This window comes from Corvus cornix, chromosome 1 (assembly GCF_000738735.6).
Source record: "Corvus cornix cornix isolate S_Up_H32 chromosome 1, ASM73873v5, whole genome shotgun sequence".
In the NCBI taxonomy this organism is placed as follows: domain Eukaryota; kingdom Metazoa; phylum Chordata; class Aves; order Passeriformes; family Corvidae; genus Corvus; species Corvus cornix.
Window position 1 is genome coordinate 41,006,462 of NC_046332.1, and position 9,428 is coordinate 41,015,889.

Consider the following 9,428-nt stretch of genomic DNA (forward strand, 5'->3'; position numbering starts at 1 on the left):
CAGTAAGGATGCAGTCATGGCCTGTGCAATGACTTAAATGAGAGCACATTTGTCATTCATCTGTTATTTCCCATGAAGTTTACTAATCCTCTGAAGCTATCTTAAAGTGGTTTTGATGAAAGGTGAATTGCTTGATTCATCCATTCAGTGGGTATGTGGAATCTCTACATCATCTACCAAAAAAACCATTATGTCACCTTTGCTGTGTTTTTTTAGTGGAGATGTGATAGCCAGGTGTCAGACATCCCATTCCCAGGGTGTAGTTCAATTGTCAAAGCACAACCACAGTTAAAACTTGAGAAACACTGAATTAAGAGCATCATCCCAGAATGTGAACAGATAAAAGCAAACAGAGCCAGTAATCCAGCATCCTTTTGGACAGCTGTGCTATGCCATAAGTTGCAAGCTAATAATGGGATTGTTGGTTTAGGTCCTATATTATTTTTCTGTCTGGGGAAAAAAGAATTGAAACACAACTGATGGGGCAGAAGGAGGTGCAGCACCTAAAAGAGGTTTCTCCATTTAGCTGGATTTTCCCCCCGATTTATATTAGTAATTCTTCTAAATCTACTACCTTCAAATTGCTCCTTCTTTTTGGCTTTAAATAAAGTAAGGGAATAACTGCAGTTGAAACCAGCAGAGCCCCCTCTCAGCAGACCTGGAGCTGTCCCTGGCTGTCCCCCTGCCAGTGCAGGCCACGGGTTTTCATGTGGCTGAGTGAATCACCCTGATCTAAACACACAAATCACACGTGTCTGCTACAGCTTTAAATAAGCTCAGAGCTCTGCACAACGTAATTAAGAGCCGTGACAGGGAACTCTAAACGTTGCTTCCAGCCTACAGTAAATCACAGATCTGTGTGCAGGACCTTCAACAACAACTGAATCCAGTTTTGCTTGATGAATACTTCCATGATTTTAACCTTCCCTTTACAGGGTAAATTCCACCTTTGCCTTAAAAGATCTGGAAGGAATTGAAAAGTGATCCAGATGCTACAATGCCAATCTGGTTTGAACCATCTGTGTTCCTGCCAGGGTGTCAGATACTCCAACAGCCCCCGCTGTGCACTGTGCTCCTCTCAGAACAGATCCCCCCAAACCATAGGGACTGTACATAAAAGACTGGGATCTCGTGTCCCACCAGTGATTTAGTGACTCAGGCACCAGCATCGTTGCCTGAGCAAGTCCTCCAAAGTCCACACATCCATGATAAATCCTGTGATAATGGGATTAACCCATTAAATTCACTAACAACATGGATCCCCTCAAAAAGCTGGGCTTCTGTAGCAATGCTATATCTGAGCAAGGGAATTTTTTTAAGATATCCATATAGCCTTAGGAATATCTGAAAGGAAATACGTGCTGAGAGATTTGGCTTAACCAGCTTGGAGAAGCCACCAAGTAAGTCCTGCAGGTGAGATGGTCCTTGTGACACTCATGCTGTTGAAACTGCCTGAGGGCTGTTGCTCTCCATCTGAAGCTGACTTCCTGTATTTTGTGTCATTTATGTGATTGACTTGTGGTTGTCTGGGAGAGAGAGCTCATAAACATCAGACTGGGGGTGAATTTTGCTATGTTACCAGCTGGGAGAATGTCAGTTCTTCACTGACAGACACAAAAAGCTAGGACTTCATCTCTTCTTCTCCTTCATAATAAATGAGCAGTCTACAAATTATAACTGATTTTTTAAAAATTCGCTTTTTGGCCCCCTCCCATTTTTCTTCTGGTCTAATTCTGCTACTTTTTCTAACCCAAAGGAATTTGAAACTGATGCAGCCAATCCTATCTGAAGCAGTAGTCTTTCCCCTCCTTCTCCCAAACAGAATGGCAACCTCAGCCCACCTTTATGAAAAATTGAGATAAATAAAAACTATCTCCCAGGAAAGAAGAAAATACTTGACAACTTATTTTTAAAGAGATGGGGTTTGCACCAGCTGCTTGCATAAAAAAAGAAAAAGAGAAAGGAAATGTATCCTACATAGTGTTACCTAGTTCAGAAGCTTTAGGGGTTTATGGAGAGGTGTTGGTAGCAACCATACTCATTTTAAAAAGGTAATATATAAGCACGGACCCCAAATACACAACCTGAATATCTGCTTGCTGCTGTTTTGAAGATCAGAAGAGATTGTCATCATAGATTACATTAGTTGTGTGACTGAATGATGTTTTTACCAAGTGTGAAGTAAATGGCAGTATATGTCTCTTGGTTTTCTTTAAAAGTGTCATTATTCAACCAAAATTCTCTCATGCAGAGCACTGCTTAACATCTGAAATGGTTGTCTTAAACTGAAGAACTTCCTTTGTCCTCAATCCTTTGCCTCCTAAAAATTTATCTAGCTATAATAGTCAATTGGGAATATCCATTTCTAAATGCTAAATTGCTTCATAAATTCCCAATGCTGAACATTTGTAAAGGCCAGAATCTGAAACAGAAGAAAATATATAGATGAAACCTCAAAAAATCCTAGCTCGGTATAAATTCAAATCATGTTTATGATCCTGAAATAACTTCTTAGAGCAAAGTGGGGTTATTTTAGCTTTACATCTCCTGGATCTTAAATATATTTGATTTCTGTTAAATTTAACTTCATTATTTTTAGGTTGTGTTTGGTTTGGAATGATTCTAGCATCCTAAGCTATTTTTATGTTGTTCACAGTGCATACTTACAAATTTAATGTGGTTACTTTAGCTTTTTTTGTTAATTGTTAAAACTTTCATGCTACCAATGTTGAAGCAGCAAAAGGATGTGTCATTTGTAGTGATACAAAGAAAAGCATCAGCCTTCTAGGTCAACTGATTTTTTTATGATAGATTAACTCAATCCTTGGCAGTTGTATTCTGGTTTGCAGTAATAAATAAAGAAGAAATCGCTCTGGCAGCTTTAACTGGATCTTCATCTGCTTCATCTTCAGAAGCAGGCTCAGTTTCCTCCTTTGTTCCCCCTCTTCACTTGTATGTGAAGAAGGAGGGGGGAATGAGCTGGAGAGCAATAGGAGATTTGCTTCTCTCCCAACTCAGGCAAACCTGCCTGCCCCTCTATAAAGTGAGAAAAAGCCTTTGCAAAGTCCCTTGGAAAGTGGGTGATGTGCATTATGGATACCATTCCTCCATGACAGTGGGTTGCTGCTGAGATGCCGTGAAGAGTTTTCCGACTCAGTGTTGCTGCAGAGGCACTTTGAGGGGAACCTGCAGAGCCTTTAGTTTCAGGTGATGCTTTTGCACAGGGACCTAGTGACAGGACAAGAGGAAATGGCCTCAGGGGAGGTTTAGTTTGGACATTAGGTAAAAAAATTCTTCACCAAAAGGGTGCTCAGGCATTGGAACAGGCTGCCCAGAGAAGTGGTGGAATCACCATCACTGAAACTGTTCTAAAGGAGAGTGCAGCTCTTGTTGGGCACCCTGTCACCTACAAAACCACCAGACATAAAGAGAAAAACCTCAAGAGACTATAAGGTCTTCTGTCAGCCTCCAGAGAAGCTGTGACTGGATGTGACTCAGTGCACCTCAACAGCCTTATCTTGTGCAGGAGCTTTCAGGAGACCTTGAAAAGTTTCAACACTTTTTGGTATCTTTGTAAAACAACATTGCCCCAGTCATCACAGGAGATCTGACAGCTCCATTTTAAACTAAACAAAGAAGATTTTGCAGTATGAAAAATCATATTGGCTGAAACTCTGGCATTCTGACAGCACCTGGGACCTGAATGGAATTAAAAATTAAATACATTCAGCACTGCGTAGGCAATGAAAGCCTTACCTCAGGATTATTTGGTTTATAACTTGTCCCACACAAATTGCCAAGTTAGCAGTCAAAGGAATGACAGATTGAAGGCTGCCAGGCAATCCTACCTCGCCTTCTCACATACATTATTTATGCTTTTTCATTGTAATATAGTCTTCAAGTAAGTACGGCTACAAATTAACTTCGCTACAGAAGCACATAATGAAAACATTCGGTGAATGAGCAACCAGCCTATGCTATGCAAAAGGAGCTTGGAGCTAAGATTAATTTTTGAAAGACAATGTTACTTCAGATTTTCTTGTTTCAATACACACAAAAAATAATTTTCAGTTTTTCTATTGTAAGACTTTGAAATCAACTGTTTAAGATCAACTGAAAAAAACCTTAGATATATTTATCTATATATTTGTGCACTGTGTTTTCATTTCTGAATTTTCATGTTTAAATACTATTTTTTCCCCTAGAAACACCTAGGGCAAAGCTCTGCAGAGGCAGGTACCCCCTTGCCAGCTGTGGCCAAGAGCAGAGAGGCTGGAAGCACTGGGAGACACGGATGCACACACATCTGTCTAAAGGCCAGAGTACAGGAGCACTGTCACACACTGCACACTGGGAGCATGGTGTAGGAGCCCTAAATGCTCTCCTGACAGATGGTAAGCATTTCAGTACTCACTACATCATGTGGCAAGGAGTCACACAGCTCTTTGCCTGGTTGACTCTTGTGAAAATAGCCATTGCATCTTACTTGTCTTGAACTTCTTCCCTACTAATTTCATTTGACATTGTCTGGTTTTTTTTGTAACAGAAGAAAGGATAAGGAGTAATTTCCTGTTCACTTTATTCTATTTCTATTTCGCCTTTTTTTCCTTAGTCCTCTCTATTCTTGAGAAGAAAAGCTGTAGCTCATTCAAGTACTCTTTGTGTGAAACTGTTCCCAAACCTCCAAGTCCTTGCATCCCTTCTTGGAGCCTTTTCATTCCTACACTATCATTTTCAATAGGGAAAACTGCCCAGAGAATTGCAGACATGAGCCCACCCTGGAGTTCTCCAGTGTGTAACGTCGTTGTCTCCTCCATTCTCCAGTTTCTATAACTTTCAACCAACTTTTCTGGTCAAGCTGATCAAACTGGAACACACTGACCTTAACAAAAGATAACACTTTAATGCATTCTAAACAACACCCCTCTGAGAATGGTGTGTTCTAGGAACAAGGGTGGAAGTGGTGGAGAAATCATTCCTGGAACTTTCCCTTATTTCTGCTTTTCAATAACTCTTTATTGCCCTGGCATTTCTGTGCCCAACTGTGTTATGAGCAAAGGACACATCTAATCTGAGATAATTCTTGTCTCCACTTAGAGTGATTAGAGAGGTAATGGTGCTTTTGGGGCAGTCCAAGTAAATATCTAAAGTGAGGTAGGTCAATGGTACCCTAAAAGTATCCTGTTATCTCCATTCATCACTGTAAAGGAAACTGATACCCACTGGATTGAATCCAGATGTCCAAGGTCAGCTGGCAGGAACCCCAACCCTGGGGACAGTGGCCTGTATCTAGAAAAGTCAGACAAGTGTTGTGCTGCTTTGCTGGTGAGGTCTCTGTGTCCACCTCCCCCTGCATGAAGAGGAAGAGGCAGCTGGAGAAGGTGTTCAGGATGACACTGGGAACTAGGCCTTGGAGTCTCGGGCAGCACCAGGGATGAGGGGGTTGTTGGAGTAGGGTCAATGGTGATGTGGGGACGGCTGGAGTGTGAGGTGTAGAGGCTACAGTGTAACAGGATTTAATGCAAGAGCCAGAAGGGCTCCAGAGGGCTGTCACTGGCTTTGACTTAACAGGAGGGTGCTGGAGCTGAGGCCTGAGGAATAATGGTCACTGGTGACAATGATATTGGGAAGATGCTGAGGTGCAGAACAAAGACATTCTTTCTGTGACTGGGACAGAAGTTTAGCTTTATGTTTATTGAAAATATTGGGATGAGGAGCTGGTGGGGTTGTGAAAGAACACTGGCTGTTGACTTGGCTGGGGAATAAAGATCATTAGGACCCAGGAGTAAGGATATGGTTAACTGCCATTGCTTCTGGCCTTTCTTCAATTCTTACTCCACAACTGCTCTGTGCTGTGCTTCAGGGCTGGCAGCAATGCCTGGTGTTAGGGCCTTTTATGACCCCTGTGCAGCCCAGCCTAGGGACAGCTGCTCTTCTTTCCTCAGCAAGCAGCAAAGAAGGGAGCACACACAGCTAGTCTGGCTCTGCACCACCTCCCACTCCTCACCTCCCCTGCAGCATTAGGGGAGAGCGTGCACGACAGATGGCAGAGATGTCTGCCCTGATCCCAAGCTGAGGTGCTCCAATGAGGAGAAGTGCTAATCCATCTCTCTGCTGGAGAATTGAAGCTTTAGATCTAATCAAGGAAAAGTAGTTACAGGTTTTCAGCCAGTGCAGGAGACCCTGCAAGCAGGAAAAATCACACATGCCAGTTGACTTCCAGATTTCTGTTGGAGGTGACCTCAGCTCTACTCTGGGGTCTGAGAAGGACATGGAGCTATCACCAAGATGTCTTTCTTTCCTCATCCTCCTGACCACCCTGCTCCTCTTGTCCCACCAATCACCCCACTGGGTTCTTTGCTAAACTGGGTCATTAGCAGTTATCTTTCCAGTTCCTTATGTCACCACAGTCTGATTCTCCGTGGTTTGTTACCCAAGTGCCTTTTTAGCTTGGTACCTCAGCCCCACTTCCCTGCTCACACCCACCTCCAGCCTCAAGGCCCCCAAGGCAGTGGCAGCCTGGGCACCCGGAGGCAAATCCTGCCCTGCTCAGGGCCTGTGGCAGCACTGGAGGCAGGCTCTGCTGGGGACAGTTCTGTGAGGGCCTGGAAGTTGGCAGGAGACACACTGTGCCCTGTGCTGACACAACCCTCTGAAAATTCATCTGCCAAGCTGACAAGTCTCTGCTAAACTACATGAGCTGAGACTTTTTAAAAACACATTTATAACTTGGCTACATCTTCCAGCATCGGGGTGACCTACCCCCCTGTTTTGCCAAATTTCAAGTTCTTGCTCAAATAAACAGTTTCCTAATCTTGGCCTGGAAACCACAGAACCATTTTTACTGAAACTGCCTTCCCCTTTCCTCCTCCCAAAAGAAAATGGAAGGGGAAAGAATCAGCCCGAGGCCAAGCCTTGGCAAAAGACATTTCAGCCTGGATGTGTAACATCTAACAAACTCAGCAGCAATTGAAAGCAGGAGCTTGTAACAAGAACTGTCAGGCAGGGGTAATTGCAAGCACTGCTACCAACTCTATCTGCAATGTGCATCACCCAGAAAAGGAGGGAAGTGCATAAATGGTAAAACTCATTTTACATAACCGGAAGAATTGGATGCATGCCCTGGAGTGTCTGTTTCTCATCCTCCTTCATCTCTCATTAGCTTCCCTTCATTGCTCCTCACAGCCATGCTCTTCCTTCTTTGCAGCTCCTGCCATCTGGAGCAGCGCACTTGGATTCTCCTATCAGCTCTCAAATGTCAGATTTGGGTGACATTTTTATCTGCGATTTCTTGTCTTTTGCTCTTCTCTCCTCATTCTGTTAATATCCATCTCTGAAAAGGTTTGCTTAACTCAGCTGAGAATATTTGGGGTTCATTTTAAAAAAGGGTTATGAAAAGGAGGCAAATCTACAAATTCATGTGATCCTGACTACAGTAACATTTATGATACTGAGTTTCATTGGGCAATTTATCTAAAGCTGCTTCCAGATGATGAACCATTATGTAAAGGAAGAAGGCAAAAAATCAGTAAGGAAGCCATGGACATCTTAGATTAGAGTAGTTCCATTTTAAAGAGGCACTTTTAGTAAAATCTAGTTTCTTCCCAAGATCAGAAATATTAATGGATGCTTCATTTCACTCCCTGCCTATTTTGTAATGATTTTTTAAACTCCTGATGCTGAGAAAAATCTGCATGTGAGAAGCAAGGAGGAAGTACTGACTTACAATTTTGCAGATGAATGAGCTTCAGATAAAGGCAACCAAAAAACCTGATCGTCTGTAACCCCCATCTACAGACACTGTTCAAATCTCCTTTATATCATCTTCAGATAAAAGCTTAAAAATAACATAGTAGATATCAGTGGCATATTTAGGAGCATTGTTGCTCACCAATGACACAACATAAATTATCTACAGGACAACTTGGTCAGCCAGCTCTAGTTTGGATTCACAGAGAGTTAAAAGTCTGCCCAGTCAGTTGCAGAAAGGATTCAGCCCTTTCACAGTTGTGAAATGGTTGATGAGATGGTTGTTATCTAATCTGATATCTAGCATAACACAGGCTGTGGGGCTTCCCTGGATTGATGTTTACTCAATTAGACCATAATCTTAATGAAAAAGCAATACCCAGGCACTATTTTATGGTAGCTCTAGCTACTTCTCACACTGAGCAGCCAGATATGAGCCCCCAGGTTTTTCATCTGTAATGCTCTCAGGTTAACTGCGGGTGTAACTTGAGAGTTACCTAAATCGTTGGCACTTGCTTAATGGTGATGAATCCCTATGATGTGGAGCTACCCAGCTGCTGGGTAACACCAGCAGTTTAACTGTGGCCACACAAATGGACATCTCCCTTGGCTGGGATGAGAACTGCTCCACCAGCTGCAATTGTTGAACAAGAACGTTTGTCTCAAAATTAGCCTTTTACATTTCACTAGCAGGTTCCTTTACATTATTTGCTGTTAAACTCATCTACAGTCCACACTAATCAATGCAATTACCTGGGTTTTCTGTAAGTGCAAACCTCTTTTCCCACTCACTTGGAGCAAAGGGAGCACACTGCATTTAGGAGGAGTCTGCCTTTGTGGAGCTGCTGAATCCTGCTCTGAAGATGTTTGCAGACGCCAGAAAGGTGACCGAGACAAGAAAATCAGAACTGCAGGGAATTCACATTTTTCTTTATTTATGGGTTTTATGATTCTAACCTCTATTTACATGCCTTACCTTTCTGGTTTCTTCCTTCACTGTCTTCTGGAAAAGGTGCATGTAATCAGATGGTCTGGTAGGTGGCACCATGGAATAGAAGGATGTGGTATGGCAGGATGGTGTGATGCATGTGGGGTGTGAGGACCTGCTGGCTGGCTCTTGTCCTGTTTCCTTTGCATGTTTGTTTTCTGTTACCCAATAATGGAAAGGTGTTTGTGAGGAACAAGCTCAGAATGAGAACATTAATTACTTATTGGTGCCTCCTAGGGAGGATCAGATGAGCAGGAGGGGACAGGGTGAGAAGCTGGTTGGTACCCAGGCAGGGAAATAGTGGGTGCTGTTGAGCCAGACAGGTTCAGGTCTCTAGGCTGCATTTCCACGGAAGTTCAGTTGGGAAATAAAACACATTGCTACATCTCTGAACAGAACTGCAGTAGGTGAGAGAGCCTGAGGGTTTGAGTCAGCCACATGGCAAGAGGGGTAAGAGAAGCCTGAGTCAAATACTCTAGCTGAGCTTTTTAAAGCCCTTGTACTCCTAGTATGAAAATCAAGGCACAAACTCTTTGCTTTCCTTAACTCACTGCCACAGCTGGGTGAGCTGGAACAACAACTTCATTGTATTCAAATGCATTTGTGGTCTCATTTGTATCTCTTTTCCTATTACTGTGGGGTACCAGGACAGCTGTGAGACAGTACAATCTCTCCTTTAATCAGCCTTGTT